Genomic DNA, 18215 nt, shown 5'->3' with positions numbered 1-18215 from the left:
CTCTCCCGAACCCTCCCCTCCCTAAATTCACCAATCCTCAACTTTTTACAACTCAAATTTCAACCAATCCTAATCAATACTACTTCTTGAAACACCTGTCAAACCAGATCCCCCCCAAACCTCATAAGCATCTCTCTTTCACCATTCCCTTTGGGTAATATGCTGCTTACTCTTGGTGAAGAAAGTGATCTTCTTTACAAAAGTAAGCAACAAATTCAGCTGTGCTTCATCATGTTTCAACAGGTTATCTCAGTGGTAATCTGGGGGAACTAGTATTCAGCAGTTTATAACTTCTATAGTACACAATATGGCACCTATCCCATTGAGAGACCTTAACAAATATTTTTCTCTGGTACAAGATTAAGTCTTTTCACTACATTTATCAATTATATTTTATTTTTCCATTTATAACTTTATTTAGAAATGCATTTAGCACTATTGACAAAGACTCCCTTCTTGACCAAAATTTAGTCAGGCACCTCTGACCCCTCTTCTTCACTAGACCTTGACTGTTCACTGCTAGCAAGAATCCTGCTAAGTCAGCTTAGTGACTACCCTTGATTTGTCCTCTTAGAAATTTCGCATCTACTCTGCCTCACACTCTGCTTCTTGGCTATAAATCCCCAGGTATCTTTGCTGTATTTAGAGTTGAGTTTAGTTGTCTTCCCTCTATTGCAATAGTCTACCCTCTATTGTAATAGTCTTGAATGAGGTCTTCCTTACTATTTTAACATGTGGCAAAATAATTTTTCTTTAACCCAAACTTACAAACCTAAGTTTAGGTGCACCAAATTTGGCCCACAGTCATGTTTATTCATTTATTCATTTACATATTGTAGCTGCTTTTGCACTACAATGGCAGATTTTAGTAGCTGCAACACAGAGTATATAGCTCATAAAACCTAAAACGTTTACTCTCTGATCCTTTAAAGAAAAATCTGTTGACTTCTGTGTTGGTTGTTTGCTTCATTCAAAGATCATATTTTTTACTTACCATATTTAGAAATGTTAGTTTAGTCACCAATCACTGCAATGTCACTAGAAGAATTACTTTTGGATCCCCAAAATATCTATTTACTTGAAAGAATTTTTGCTTTCCAATCTGGCATGAGAGATATATTTACCTTAAAATGATTTGCATTCCTGGTAAATATTTAGGATAAAGATAGATGTACAAAATAAATGCATTTTTCTAAAAAATAACCAGAATAAAGGCCATCTTCATTTAAAAGTTGTCATAATTCTAAGTCATCATCATTAATTCATATGGAAATGTCAATCCTATGAATGGAACTTCCTGTGATAAATAAACAGCCCTTTCCACTTGATGGCCACTCAACTAAATGATGTTTTTTTGATCTGTAGCTAAAATGTGAATACCAGCAGTTTTCATAGGATCATTTCATTCTTTAGATTATTTGCAAAAAATCACATAAGAGAAAAATTAAACACCACTCTGTAGAATTTCAAATACCTCTACCACCAGAAGATTTGTTTGCACAGCAGTAGCATAAATACCACTTGTAACTGGTTCTTAACTTTCTTCAGTTAAAAGCATCAGAAATCACTAGGGCTTTACCAAAGCTTTCTTAACTCCAGACTCATATACTCAACTATCTCTGCTTGAGTGGCCCAGTCTACTGTAGTCAGCAGGCAAAAAGAAGACAAACAGATTCATGCCTTCTCTTCACTGAGCAGCTCATGTGAAATGAACATAAATGTTGGTTGTGTTTCTATGATCTTAAAAGTCTAGAAGTCTACATGGTAGTGACACATACAACGAATAGATCTTATTTTAAGGTAACATGTAAACTGCAAAATATAAAGAAAAAATAAGAGCCTAGGAAAATATCTAAATCACTCCTCTCTTCTCTAATTTTGTTTTTGTTTTAGCCACTAACTTGTCTCCATGTTTCCTTATTCTGGAAAGATTAATCTGGGCTGATCTCAGCTTCCAAACGAAGATTTGGAGGATGGGCAGATCACCAGCAATCCTATGCAAGGTAAGTGTTTTCTTATTATGGAGTTCCATTCCTGTAAGGCACCTCACACTATATGAGAAGGTACCATCTGGCCCTCACCACATTGCCCTGTGATGATTGTCTGTTGCTATGAGTAATAAACTCTCTTTGTCTCTGATCCAAAGGCTTCATGTTTTTATTTATATATATATATATATATGTTAGTTGACAAGGAGAGTAAAATCTCAGATCATTCACAGTTACTCATTTACAAGTTATCCTTCCTCAGTTCTAAACACCTCCCCTTTTTCTCTCAAGGTTTTAATTTTAATATTAATTTCTACATCATTAATAATACGGTCTCAAATTGCATAGTGACATTTCATTAACTTAATCATAAATCAAATAATCTTGCACCAAACTTGTAAATTAGAGACTCAAAATTAACATTAACTCTACACATCCAATTTGTGCTTTAATCTTGCAACGCTTGTTTAAGTGTTTAAAGTTCTGAAATCCACTATTTAAAGTTCTGAAATCCACTATTTAGATATCTATCTGTTATCTATCTATAATATATAAAGAATATTTTATATATATATATATATATATATATATATATATATATATATATATACATATATATATATATATAAAATTATCTATCTATAATACTTATATCTGTGCAGATTTAGCTACTTGGATCCTTTCTGGCCAGTCCATACACTTCAGTCAATTTCCATTAACAACTGACATTGTTCCACTGACAAACATGTTTACTCTCCAATATATTTGATAAGGCTATTCCTTCTTATCAAGATGCAATGTCTTGAAATTGGTCTTCCAGTTGAATGGACAGATGAATCTGTTACCTTTCCCTATCTAGTGCCAGCTTATCTTAGGCAGAGTCTCATCCTATGAAAATGTTTTTCTAGTCATGTTTAATATTAGAACATTCAAGATAACAAAAGAAAAAGACATATGTTATCAAAGGCAGTAACTTTTGTTTCTTTTCTGATTTTAAAGTAATATACGTGCAACATAGAAAATTTGTATAATGCCAACATAACAAGGAAAAATAACTATGAAAATTTTAATGTGTTTCCTTACAAACATGCAGTTGAGATCTCAAATTACATCATGTTTTGTATCCCTTTTTCCTCTCTTAAAATTATAAATTAGGCATTATACCTTATCATTAAAAATTCTCCATTGGCTATTTCAAATGCCTAACACTTTCAGCTCAAACTGACATTATATAAAGAAAAATAAATTAAAACCTGATAGTTGGAAATAAAGAAAAGAAAAAGTGACAACATTTAAAAATAGAATAAAGTAAATATAGATATTTTAGCCCTGAACATAGTTTTTACAAAGTAGCACTGAGGAATTTTTTTGTTGTACAACTAATTCATACATCTAAACAACAGATGCTGTGACTTTTCAAGTGCATAATGGCATACCTTTATCAATTTCTGCATTTTCAATTAAATCTCTAGAGATTAAAATTGATCACTACACTCCAAGTAGTATATAACTGAACCATAAGGTAAGACTTAATTGAATAGGAAATTGACTTAGTTGAATAAAATGGAAGTATTGCATTGATTTAAACAGAAAAAATATTGAAATAAGTGACAAAAGTACTGCTTAAAAATTCACATACTGAAAGACAATCAGACTCTGGGGATTATAACAGAAATATAAAATATATTAAAACACTTATAGGATATTTATCAATATAAGAAAACTCTAGTTAGTTCTATGGCTAAGTTTAGTGGACAGAGGCTATAACTTTGGGCAATAATTTTGGTTTTTGAGTTTGGATTAAATCACTTCTCAAGCATATTTAGTTTTTTGTTTTTTTTTTTTTCTTTTTTAAACACTGTTAAAGTTCATTAGAAAAACTCAGTTGATTAAAGAAAAATGCTGATGAGTCCAAGTTGTATAATGGACTTAATCATATTCTGTCATATGCTTAAGATGAAATTTACCTAACTGTAAACAGCTATTATACTAATTCATGTTCTTAGGAGAAGATTGATCAAATAAGAACACATGGATAAGTTGTTACTATTTTATATATAAGGGTAGGAATTGGGAGAAAAGTAAAGGATTATTTCTGTTTCAAGTATTGGAAGAACTGACCCAAATGGAATTAAGTCTAAAAAGTATTGTATTGTATGTCTGGCTTCAAGGTACCAGTTGATGCAAGGGCTCAAATGTCATCAGGGCAAATGTACTATCTTATAGTTTTCTTTCAGATGGCTCTATTCAGACAGGCTTTCCCTTCATGATCCAAATATCACTAAAACCTCATGGCCTCTCACTTTCAAGCCCAACAGGAAAAATTAAGATTCTTTTCCTAGGATACTCAATCAGAGATTCGCTGCTGTCTCTGGTCCTGATTGGGCCAGGTAAACATTCTTGCTCTGCGTGTTAGGGGTATGTGATGTACTAACAGGCACAGGATTAAATCTCATGTCCACGCCTGCTGAGTGTTGGGTATGTGTTGATTTTAAAAAAAGAAATCATTCTGTGGATGCCAGATAAAGGTCAAGTTTGGATAAGTGAAATAGGTAACAGATCTATTATACAGTGTATGTGCATTAATGAAGACTGATTTTATTTATGAAGGGTGTTATTTACAACAAAAACAATGCCTCTCCAAACTTACCATAAAATGGCATTTTATCATGCAGGAAGGTGCAGCACAATTGATTATGTGTGTGTGTGTATGTGTGTGTGTCTAATGGGTACTTTGTAGCAGAAGAATGGGTCCATAAAAGGAACTATATTTTAGTAATTGTTAAAATTCTGAGGAAACTTTCCAGGTTATTTGGGGCCTTGCCGTATTCCCAAGTCACACTTCCCTTAGAGAAAAATGATTTTGTCTGAAAGCATAAGACTTTTTGTGGCCCACTGGGGAAGCCTGCCAGAAGGAATGCGTGGGTTTGCCAGGATGTGTAGTCAGAGATTCATTCTCCTGAGAGGGGAGAAAACATGTTGGCAACAGATCAATCTGAGACTGCTGAGGAGATGCACATGTATGTCCTGGAAGAATCACAAATCTCCATCAAAGTTTCAACTCTCTTGTTGAGTTGTTAAGAGAGACCAGATTTGCCAAGGAATGGCCTGAAATTACAAATGAGTCTTGCCAATAAGAATAAACTCTAAACATACGATTTAAAATCATTTAGTGGTACCACAGCATTGCGGTGGAAAGGATGCTTTTTATTACTGTGATTCTTTTCCTCAAACCACTGATCTCAGCCCCAACTCTGATCAACCAAATCTTGAAACTAAACATCATGGGTAAGTTCAAAGTCCGTCCCTCCACCATGATTCCTTTTCAAGTATATAATTGATATAAATATATAAAATACACGTATATATTGTATATTTATAGTACATGTACGTGTATAAGTATACGTAGTGTAATATATATTATATAGTACAATATATAAGTATATATAGTGTAATATATATTACATAGTATAATACTATGTAATATATATATATATACACACACAGACACATATATATGGAGCATGTTTTAGAGATTTAGGATAAAATCTGACTCTTCTTATTCCTAAGCATTTAATTTTGGGTCTGGTTACATTAGCTATCTGTAATTTACTCTTCTAATTTGAAATAAGAAAAAAAACATGTCCCAATTAAGTTGTCTGAATATAAAACACTCCAATGTATGCAAAAAAATGCAATATCTTATACAGCGTATGTGCCCAATGAGTGATCCTGGCTTTGTTGATGATGGAGGTAGCAAAGCTGATTATGATGATTTAACTAGCATTTTAAAAAATAATTCTTCACTTGACCTATATTCCATCCTTATCAGATACTGTCATTAATCATTAAAAAGTGCACATACTCTTTCTAAAAGGAAATATTCAAATTTCCTTATTTACCACATTACTTAGAATAGAACTGAGTATACAGTTGGTGTTTATGTGTCTCATTGAATTAATTTCTAAATCTTTCCATTTTGTGCATTGTAAAATCACCACATACGTTTGAGGAGAGCTAGGCAAGAAGAATAGAAGGAAGTTCCAAGGGTTAATTATTCACTCAATAATATAAGAAATAAAATAATATTAAGATCTAAAGCCAATGATAAAGGAAACCAACTAATATCATAAACTAATAAATAGATTAGAAAATGTGATATACTCATACAGCAGAACATTATTTGTCAATAAAGGAGCTGATGATACACGCTACAAGAGGCATGAAGCCTGGAAACAATCGAACTGAAAAAGGCAAATCTAAAAGAGCCAGATGTTATATAATTCAATGTATAGGAAATGTCCAAGTAGGAAAACGCATAGAAATAGAAAGTAGATTAGTGGTTGCCAGGGGAGAAGGGGAAAGGGAAAGGGGAAATGACTGCTAATGAGTATGGGGGGCAGTGAAACTATTTTGTAAATAGATAGGGGCGATGGTTGGACAATTCTATGAATATATTAAAAAACACTAATTGTATACTTTAAAGGGGTGCATTTTATGGTACATGAACTTTATCTCAATAAAGCTGTTACTAAAAGAGAAATGGATCAGAAAAAATGTAAAGACCAAAGAAGGGACGGCTGAGATGCCAAAAGTTTAAAATATACATTTTTAGATTTATTTTGGCTTTAAAAACAAAACTGTTGGTAGAATAGAAAAAAAAGATATGCGTGCTATGTTTTACCTGGTATTTGTTCCCACTATTTGAAATAAAGCTAAATTCTTCAGCGTCTTTGAAACAAAAATGGTTTGTTTCTGCGTTATGGTTGCTATCTATAATTCATCTTCTCCTTTACTTTGAACCTTCTCAACCTCACTTCTGTTAATGCAGGGATCTACACACAGTAGATCGTGAGTAAACTATGAATACTTAACATTAGTCATACAGATATATGAGTACCTAATTGCTTTATCAGTAATTTTCACAGATTGTTTCTATAAAAGGAGTCCTAAAAATAATGTTGCCAATCAAATTGGCTCTAAAATATTTTGAAGAGCTGGAAGGAACCAAGGAGGTCATCTTGTCTAATCCCTTCATTTTCTCAAAAATAAAGCCACAGGAAGTTAGGGGAAAACACTGAGAAATTAGCAATTAAATTCCTGGATGAGGATTCCAAATCCAGTCCAATTTCTGCAACACTGGCTGGCTGTTAACTAATAACTGATGCTTATACTGGTTCCTTAAGTTGACCCTCCAGTCTGTGTATTCTTTTCTTTCCACTCAGCCTCCAGGCTTCAAGAACCTCCTTTATGAAGCTAGGAGAGTGACTACTAAGTCATAAATAAGTCAAGGGTGAGCAATACCTTAGTTATGCTGTGGCATAAGGCATCTTCCCTACTACTGTTTCCGAGATGGCCTCAGTTAGTCTGTTGAGGGGGCCACAAGGGTAATAGTGCTACATCTGCTGCTTGGGGTAAGTGCACTGATGATAGAATTACTATGGGAATATGTGGATCATGAAGAGCCTTTTGGACAAATATTTCCACATTTTGTCTTCTAACACTGACACAATCAATGGGTCACATTTCTCATCTTACTAAAGAAACTCTTGAGTTTTCTTAAATTCTCTATTCCTTGCCATTCCTCCAAATATGATTTTTTTAATACTCCACATCATTCAAGCCACCTGTTTGCACAGATGGCAGCTTGCTTGCTTACTTTTATACAAGAGCTAAAGATCTAGGCCTGACAAAACACAAGAGTCAACTGTCACTTTGCTTTGTTTCTCCAAGTTTAAAGTGAGTTAAAGAATCAGAGAGAACAGATGTCTCTCCTTAAGCATTTTATTTCACCTTTTTTGTCTCCCATGATCTTTTAGAAAACATGATATACCTTGCATTGAAAATTATGTTTCTGCTTCAAAAAGATGAAACTGCCTGTCCCTCTTCCTAATATGACATTATAGACATCATTAAGCAGATAAGAGCCACATCTGTAAATCCTACCCCACTTCACTTGCATTTCACCCTCATAACATTTGCTCTGGGGCACAGCTGGAAGCAAAAAATACGACAAACTAGTATGTAATTTGTCTACAGATGAGATATAATATAGAAAACACGCACTATTTTTTGTCCTTATCAAGTATTCTGATAAACAATTAACAAAATAATACACACAATTTTTCAATGTATTGTTAGAATAATCAAACAACTACTTAAGTGTTTACCATGTTCCTTGGAAATATGAAGGGGAGAAAATGGCAACTAAAATTTAGTCAGTAAAATAAAATAAAGTTATGTGGCATATTAAAACACAACACTTATTAACTTCCACAATAAGAAAGGAATTTTATTAGGCATTTATACTTATTTAATTCTCACAGTAATGGCTCTTGTTACATTAGAGAAAATTGAGCCTCAGGGAACTTAGTTAACGGGACCTAACATTAGATGATTAAGAGAATGGTGGGGTCAGAATTCTGATGGGGGACAGATTTTAAGTACAATTTGTCAATGAGAGTTGAAATACCTGCTCCAGAAGATGCTACTACCTGATCTCCAACCCCTTCCGCACACAACCTGCCCAGTGCTGGCTGGTGTCCTGAACACAGAAGCAGGAGTTGAAGGGGTAACTCCTGAAAGCCCTTGCGATGTCCCATTATGGGAAGTAACTGAGATCTGAACATGGCAAAATCAGGAGCAGATGCCTCCATGTCTGTTCTGTAGGGTGCTTCTCTCAGCTTTATCAGTGTCAGCTATCAGAATGTGGTCAGAAACCAAGGGAGCGTCTGGCTAACAGTGGAGCTAGTCCCAGCTTGACTGATGCAGGCAGACCCACCTCTGAAGCTCAGCAAGGATGGAGTGGTAACCTCTAAAGGGTCGAAAGGAGACCATGATAATGGAGGAAGCTTAACCGAGTCCTCCTACTCTTACACTAGACCCCATGTCATCATATCAAAGATTAATACATGCGTGTTTTTACTTAAAAAGTAATTATGTTCTTTTTTCAATTTTTTATTATGTTAAAATACTCATAAAATTTACCACCTTTATAAGTGTACAGTCAGAAGTATTAAGTACATTCATATCAGTGTGCAATCATTACCACTATCCATCTCCAGAACCCTGTTTTCATCTTGCAAAACTGAAATCCTATATCCATTAAGCAGTAACTCACTAATCCCTCTTTCTTCAGTCCCTGGCAATCACCATTCTACTTTCTGTCTCTATGATTTCCACTACTCATATAAGGGGGATCATACAGTATTGGTCTTTTTGTGACTGGTTTATTTTACTTAGCATAATGACTTCAAGATTCATTCAAGTTCTAGCTAATGCCAGAGTCTCCTTCCTTTTTAGATAAATAATACTTCATTGCATGTACATAGCATTCATCGGTGGGAACTTGAAATGTTTCCATGTTTTAGCATTTGTTAATAATACTGCTATGAACACAGATGTACAAATATCTTTTCAAGACTCTGCTTGCAATTCTTTTGGTGATATACCCAGAAGTGGAATTTCTGGATCATACGGTAATTCTATGTTTAATTTTTTAAGGAACCTCCATACTGTTTTCCACAGTGACTGTACAATTTCACATTCCCACTACTAGTGCACAAGGATTCCAATTTCTCCACATCTTTGCCAACTCTCATTATTTTGAGTTTGTTTGCTTGCTTGTTTTGTTTTGTTTTGTTTTGTTTTGTACAGAAACCATCCTAATGCATGTGAGATGATATCCCATTGTGGTTTTGACTTGCATGTCCACGTCCTTAGTGTTTAGTGATTTTGTTCATCTTTTCATGTGCTTATTGACAATTTGTATACCTTAGAAAAGTGTCTACTCAAGTTCTTTGCCCATTTTTGAATCTGGTTGTTTGGTGTTTTTGTGCTTGATTTAGGAGTTCTTTAAACATTCTGGATATCCCTTATCAGATATACGATTTTCAAATATTTTCTCCAATTCTGTGGGCTGCCTATTACTCAGTTGATAGTGTCTTTTGATGTACATTTAAAATTTTTTTCATGAAGCCCAATTTGTCTAGTTTTCCTTTTGTTCATCTGTGATTTTGGTATCATACACAAAAAATCATTGCCAAATCCAATGTTGTGAAGATTTTGTACTGTTTTCTTCTAAGACTTTTATAGTGTTAAGTTTTCAATTTAGGTCATGGTTCCATTCTGAGTTATGAACTAGTGTACATCAACATATACATTTACCTAACACCATATACAATTTTTGTATATGGTGTTAGGTAAATGTCCAACTTCAATATTTTGCATGTTGATATCCAGTTTTCCCAGCATCATTTGTCAAAAAAATTGTCCTTTCTCCAATGAATATTTCTGCACTCTTGCCAAAAATCATTTGATCATACATGTTAAGGTTTATTTATGGATTCTCTATTCTATTCCATTGTTATATATGTCTGTCTTTATGCCAGTACTACACTGTTTTGATTACTGTAGCTTTGTAGTAAGTTTTGAAATCAGGAAATTTGAGTCTTCCAAATTTGTTCCCTTGTCCTGGACTCTCTTGGCTATTCATGGTCCCTTTTGATTCCGTATGAAATTTAGGATGGTTTTTTCTCTTCTGCAAAAAACATTGTTGGGATTTTAGTAAGGATTTCATTGAATCTATAGATTACTTTGAGTAGTACTTACATCTTAATAAGTCTTCCAATCCATAAATATGGTACATCTTTCCATTTATTCATATTTTCTTTAAGGATTCATGCTATTTCTTCTTTAAAGTTTGGTAGAATTGACCATTGAAGCATTTAGATCCAGGGCTTTTCTTTGTTAGGAGATTTTTGATTACTGGTTCAATCTTCTTACTAGTTATAGCTCTATTCAGATTTTTAATTTCTTCATCATTTATTAATGGTAGATTTTATGTTTCTAGGAATTTATACATTTCATCTAGGTTATCGAATTTGTTGATGTACACTAGTTCATAGTACTCTCTTAAATCCTTTTTTATTTCTGTAGAACCACTAGTAATGTCCCCACTTTCATTTTGATTTTAGTGATTTGAATATTTTCTCTATCTTTCTCTCTATTTCTTTCTAAATAGTCCATCTATTTAAAGGTTTGTCCTTTTTTTTATTCTGACTGTGCCTCGTGGCATGAGGGATCTTGTTTCCCCAACCAGGGATCGAACCCGTGCCCCCTGCAGTGGAAGCATGAAGTCTTAACTGCTGGACCGCCAGGGAAATCCCTAAAACTTTGTCCATTTTGTTGATCTTTTTGAAGAATAAACTTTTGGTTTCACTGGGGTTTTTTCTACTTTTTTTCTATTATTTATTTTGTTTTTCTCTGCTCTTTTATGATTTCCTTCCTTCTTCTAGCTTTGGGTTTAGTTTTTTCTTCTTTTTCTAGTTCATTAAGTTATAAAATTAGGTTGTTGATCTGAAAGCTTTCTTTTTTCTTAATGTAACTGCTGATATTTATAAACTTCTCCCCTAGCACTGCTTTCACTGCATCCAATATATTTAGAGGCATGCTGTGTTCTCATTTTCATTTATATCTAAGTGTATTTTACTTTCCCTTGTGATTTCTGCCTTGATCCATTAATTTTTAAACAGTGTGTTGTCTCATTTCCACAAATTTGTGAATTTTCCAGTGTTTCTTCTGTTATTGATTTTTAACTTTATCCCATTGTGATCAGAGAAGATACTTTGTATGATATCTACATTTTAAAATCCACTGAGACCTAATTTGTGACCTAACAAATTTACGTTTGTTCTCTTTGAATAGGCCATACTTTTTAAGCCTTTTTAGTTTTTGTTGAAAATTGTTCATTTAAATGTAGTAGTGTGGTAACTCTGGAAACCAGATTCTCCTCCTTCCTCAGGGTTTTCTGTTTTTTTATTTTTTATTTTTTGTTTTTGATTGCTGTAGGCTGTTTCTGTGCTGAAGATCACTGAGGTATAAGCTTATGGGTTTTCAGGTCTTTTTTGATCCTGTGCTTTTCCCTAGGCATGTGTAGTGACTTTCTAATTGCCCTATATATGCAGTTGATTTTAAATGTATCAGTCTTCAAAGTCTGGCTCCCGAAAGGAGAAAAAGAATAAAAAGAGGGAGAGGGCAGGGGTGGAAGGTGCTGGCCCTTTAAATATCACTAGAAGTCACTTCAGCCAAAAGGAGAGGACCTTACAACAGTGGGGCTAGGTATAACAACAATGACCACCACCTCTTTCTCTGCACCTCTGTGATCAGAAGCAACAATCAGCAAATAGAACACTGGTCTCCAAAGGAAGATAGGGTGCATTTTGTCCACTCTGGCTCCTGCAAGCTTCTCCTGGAACATGTGCACTGCCTCCTTTCCCAGGTTGAGGGGTGAGGGAGGGGTAACTGGTACTGTACTAAGAGTTGAAATTGACTGTTATCTGCAATTTGCTATCCAAACCCTCCCCTTGGAAGTTATAAACCTTCAACAGACTCCAGAGTTTCAAAAGAGTTATATCAGACAGATTCTGCCAGTACAATTGTTGTCTAGGTAGGGAGATAAATTCCTACCTAGACCCATCTTTGAAGAATCCTTCCCCTGTATTTATGACTTAAATGGTAACACAACTTACTTTAGAAATTAATGAAAATATTAAAAAGGAAATTAAAATTCTATGAGTTCTTGTGATCGTTTGCTTTATGTGTCACCTTGACTGGGCAAAGGGATTCCCAAATAGGTGGTAGAACATTTTTTCTTGGTGTGGCTGTGAGGATGTTTCCGGAAGAGATTAGCATTTGAGAAAGACTGAGTAAAGAAGCTCACTAATGTAGGTGGTAGTATCCATTCAAATGGGGGTCTGAATAGAACAAAAAGGCAAGAGAAGAGTGAATTTGCTCCTTTTGCTTGAGTTGGGGCAATTCTTTTCCTACCCTCAGACATCAGTGGTCCTGTGGCACTTTGGACTCAGACTGAATGAAACCCATTAGTTTTCCTGGTTCTCCAGCTTGCAGATGAAAGATTGTGGGCCTTCTTGACTTCCATCACTGTATGAGCCAATTTCTATAATAAATTAACCTCCCTCTCTCTCTTTCTCTCTCCCTCCCCCTCCTTCCCTCCCTCCCTCTCTCTCCTTCTCCCTCTAGATAGATACATAGATAGATAGAGAGACAGATGTTAGAGAGAGAGAGAGAGAGAGAGAGATAGATAGATAGATAGATAGATAGATAGATAGATAGGAAGAAAATTGGTCTTGTATCTCTAGAAAACCCTGACAAAGATAATACAATTAGCTTTTTTTTTTTATATTAAGCATTTTAAATCAGACTGGATAAACTTTTGTATACCAGTTTTAACCCTAATGATAGAAAAGGTTATGCTAGATTCTTTCATATTATTTTTCATTTTTTTAATGGCTGCAAAATATTCCTTTATGCAACATGCATTGCATTATTAAATTTTTATTTCTGTACTGTTGATGATGACATTTCTTTGCAGTAGCAGAAATAGATTCTGAAACTTCATTAAATGTTGTATATCATCAAGATTTCCACCTTCAGATTGTTACCCAAGATTTTTCAGAAATAGAATTTCATAGTATTTGTATTTCTTTTGCATAATTTTTGATTGTTTATAAGTTTAATGTCTGTATTTTAATCGTCATGTTTAAATTTCTTAAAAGTAATACACATTTTTAATGCAGTATTAATAAACTGGAGGTGGAAAGAGTTCCCTGGACCCCGTTTTCTGTAGGATTGATAGAGTTTTTTTAGAGGTATATATCACAACGTGTATATCTTTTAAATAGAAAAGAACAAAGAAATGTTATATTTATCTACAGATAAATCCAATTCCCTTTTATTGAGGGCCCTAGCTCAACTCCTGGCACAGTGCTAGAAAGCTTTCTTGCTTAAGCCTCCTTGCTGGCTGGGAAAAGCACCTGTGGCCCTCAGGTTGGCCCTCTCCCAGCATTTCCCAAAGTGCCACAATTACCACTTTTCAAACACTCATCAGAATTCCCATCAGATTCCCTCAGAATAAGAGATCTCCTCCAAATGTTAGTAAATGAAACCAATTCACAGAAAGATTAAAAGATATGCTGTATTTCAAAATATGCTTCAAAGACTCTAACACAAATTTCACTAAAACTGATCCATCAGCAAAAAGTTATGAGATTGTTAAACAAAGCTAAACATATTTGACTGTTTACATTTACTGTAGTGATATTCAGATATTTTACTATGATGAAATATTTCACAAAACCTCAATTGTGATTATTTCCACCATATTTTTTCTTTTTTTCTAGTAATGGGGGGATATACTAACATTTTATAAAAATGATGGTGCACTACTCTTGGGGCATATTGTGAACTATAATTTGTATTTATTGAAAGAGGTGTGTTAGCTCCTTGAAGACACTCCATATTTAATAACTATATTTGTATAAACCAAATTAAACAATTACTAATGTGAGGGGTCACTATGTTCAAAGGTCATGGTTGAGGTATTGCTGTTTCTTATGCTTCCAGAATCTCTGTGGTTGAATTCCTAAGAAGCCAAATCCATGTGGTCTCTGGTGCCTTTTTTTAATTCCTGCCTCCATGGGTTGAACACATTAGAGCCTGGCTGAGAGGCAAGAGGATACTTATGGCTTCTCACCCTCTTCTCTTTTATATAAAATATTTGCTTTAGTTTTTAGAGCAGCATGGTGTTAAAATTTACACTTTTAAGGAAAGGAAAGTTTTCACTTAAACTTTGAAAGAAATCTAAATGCCCTATTACAATTGAAGAAAGAATTTCACTTTTGTGGTTATGGACATTCAGTGAATAATAGAGTAGTGTGTGTTTGTAATTAATAGTTCCTTGTATAATGATGTACCTGATGTTACAAAATATAAAGAATGCTGGATAATGACAGGATTTAGCCATTCCTGGGTTCAAGGACTTAATATCATTTCAAATCACCCTGAATATCAATTCTACTCCTAACAAAAATTTCAACCCCTATAGACACATCCAAAAGTCCCGGGTTCTTACTGAGCCTGTAGCCCATCAGTAGGATGCTCTCTCTCTTTTGCCCATGATAGTTTCATGACAGAGTCAATGATAGGCCAACCTCTAAACATTGCTAGATAATATTCATATACACAGACACACAGACACACAGACACACACACACACACACAGCTGCAGTCCTGTATATAAAGTATCAGGGGAAAATGACCATTTTCCATATCTCACAAAAAGAAACTGTACCCTGAAACAGCATTAAATAGTTAATTCAGCTTGATAAAATCTTCGCAATCTAAGTAAACATAAAGTTAACTGATTTCTAGAGTGTTGCCTAAAACTGCACTTTTTATGCTCCTACAATATTCTCCATGGCAGTTAGCCAGAGACAACCTTTGGAAGACTGAAAACTCATCCTGGAGCTATTGAAGTTTACTCTTGCCCATTCTGAAAAATTAGCTGATATTGATAACTGTTATAAAAAAAGTTTACCCCATGAGCCTCATAGGCTGTCAAGAATGTAATTGAGCTGAAATGGAAGGCTGGTATTAAGCTTGTATCTGGTTCTGAGTCAAGGAGCCCTCACTCTTTGACTAGCATCAAGGGAAGATTCTTTCATTTGGGGAGAACAGATGGAACGATTTGACTATAGTAGAGTTCATTTTGAGAAACTGTCCCAGCTTGTCCAAACTGATGGCAAGTTGGATCGGATTTCAAATAAATAAATAAATATCTGTAGGAGTTGAGGTTACTACCCCTGGCTCAAAAAAATCAGATTAGAAAGTATTTATTAGGTATCTACAATGCATGAGGCATGATTCCACTCATGATTTTACCAAACATGATGATACAATGTTAATTCTGACACCCCTTTTTCACTAAACAAATGTAACAAAACACAGTATTCTATAATAATTTAAAAATTGTGACACTTTTAGACCATGTTTTCATTTATTATTTTATAATACGATTTTAGTGAAATTCAGCATTTACATACATTCTTAAAATGGAAACTTATGTATATCCTGTTGTCCTGAAAGATACAACTGTCTTCCTGGATGTCATCTCAATTTTCTCTCATGATCTGCTCAAGAGTGGCAAATGTATGCATATGGTCGTTTATTTTGAATCTCTTGAAATTTCAACTTAACAATGTACTTCAGCAACAAAATTCAATAAATATTCATTAAGTTTGTACTATATATCAGGAAATACCTATTCTATGTGCTAGAGATACAAAACATCCTCACTCATTAAGGAGTTCAGAGTTCAATGGGGGATACAGGCAAATAAAACTATTTCCATACAAAGAGTACAGTACTGTGATTAAGAGTAAAGACTTGTGTTATCAACTAAAGGTAGAAATTAGCCACATGTACTTTAAAACACTAGCCCAAATTGAGATATTCTGTAAGTATAAAATACACACCGCATTTTGAAGACTTCGTATAAAAAATATAAAATACCTCATTTTTAATACTAATTTTTAATACTGTACTGATTATACTTGAAATGTTATTTGGGATATATTGTATTAAACAAAATGTATTAACACAACTAATCTCACCAGTTTCTTTTTACTCTTTCAATGTATTCTTTAGAAAATTTATGAATTTACGTCACATTTGTAACTCAGATTTCTATTGGACAGCGCTGGTTTGTATACTGATGCTAGACCTTTTGTCTTCAAAACTCATTCTATCACGTACTAGCTGTAAGACCTTAGGCAAGTACTAGTTTGTTTCCCTGTTTTTTGCTTCAGTTTCCTCATGTATAAGAAGAGGCTGATAACAATTATAGTTGTTTACTCAATAGGGTTGTTGGGATAGTAAGTGAATCAAAACATCTAAAAGGTGACTATTATTAAATATGTAAGCATTAAGTAGGCACATAGAAAGAGTACCTATCTCAGGCCAGAAGAAGTAAACTCAAAGAAGAATTCCAAAAAGAAAAAAATAATAATAATGGTTTCACTAAACCTTCAAAGAATGTCAGAAAGCTATTCCATTGTAATAGGAGGATAGGAGTATTTCCAAGAATAGGGACAACATAAATAAAGTCAAAAAACTTGAAAGAACCAAGGTCCATTCCAGGAACTGAAAGTGGTTTTCAACGTGTAGGACTGCAGACTTCTTTGAAGCAATGGTGGGAAGAGAGACTGAAGAGGTGAGAAAAGCCAGGTAACTACACTGCCCAATACTATTTTAAAGAATTTATGAAATTAGGAATTCCCTCTATAAAATTAACCATATTGTTTTAGGAGAGTCAAAGGAGATACACAAAGAGAAGAAATGAAATGGGAATAAGTGATGTCGTGAAGGAGATTACTAAGATATAAATAAAAGAATTTCTGAGTAGTAAGGCATATTACTTCCCCATTCTAACCCTTAAGGCAGGATGCTTTTGATAGCTATCCTTTTCTACTAATTGAGCCTATTAAGCCAACAAGCCTCTAAATCTTGTACTCATTTACTACACCCGCTGTAAGCTAGGTTATGAAAATAAATTTTGGATTTTGTAAATTGGGCATGCCCACCAAAATAAATATTAATGCTCAGATTCTATTACGGTAATGGATAGACACCAGCACTCATAGGTTCTTTATAACTTATAAGGACAAAACAGAGTCAGAGAGAGCTACCTCCCAGGTGAAAGAGAAAAAGCTGAAAGCTGTCAGGGAAAGGTTCCTTTTGTATTAGAGGTATAGGTAGTGTTAAAAGGTAAACTGAGGCACATAAAGTTTTTTCAAAGGTTTATTTACGCAAGCCGATGCAAACTGGACAGCACCAAACCAAAAATGGTTAGGAGCTCCCTGATGACAGAAGCTAGGGAAAAGGTTTTCATAGAGAAGGTGCAGAAGAAAAACAAATACGTTATTCAATTGGCTATACTTAAGCAGTTGCCCTGTTTGGAAAAGAGGGCTGCTTGTGATCGGTTGTTCTTTTGGGTTTTTTTCCGGATTCTGGTGCACTGATTCTGGCTTAGGTTTTGGTTTGCTTAGTAGGCTGCCGAGGCATTAGAGCCACCTCAGGCTAACAGCCTCCTTGTTTAATTAATTTTATTGTAGTTACAATGATATATCATAAGGGCATTAAAATAATAAGAAAGGAGACTCTTCTGGAAGGAATTATGGTGGATTAAATTTTAAATATGTTGAATAAGGTAACATTATCAAAAAGTGAAATGAACAAACATATGTATATATACTATATACTAAATTTGTGATGGGATAACCTATAACAATTAGCAACCAGCAATAGTATCTGAAATAGCTTTTAATTTTGATTGCATCACTTTGTTTTCTCCCTTAGTAAGATTCACTG

The 18215-nt window shown here is 34.3% G+C and overlaps 1 protein-coding gene across 2 annotated transcripts in view; it reads right to left on the bottom strand.

Moving 5' to 3' along the window:
* Nucleotides 1–18215, bottom strand: part of DPP10 (dipeptidyl peptidase like 10) — a 707501-nt gene that overhangs the window by 359636 nt on the left and 329650 nt on the right. The window lies entirely within an intron of this gene.

This window comes from Eschrichtius robustus, chromosome 5 (genome assembly GCF_028021215.1).
Source record: "Eschrichtius robustus isolate mEscRob2 chromosome 5, mEscRob2.pri, whole genome shotgun sequence".
NCBI classification, from domain to species: domain Eukaryota; kingdom Metazoa; phylum Chordata; class Mammalia; order Artiodactyla; family Eschrichtiidae; genus Eschrichtius; species Eschrichtius robustus.
The sequence above is the reverse complement of the archived record's forward strand: the minus strand, read 5'-3'. Positions and strand labels throughout refer to the sequence as shown.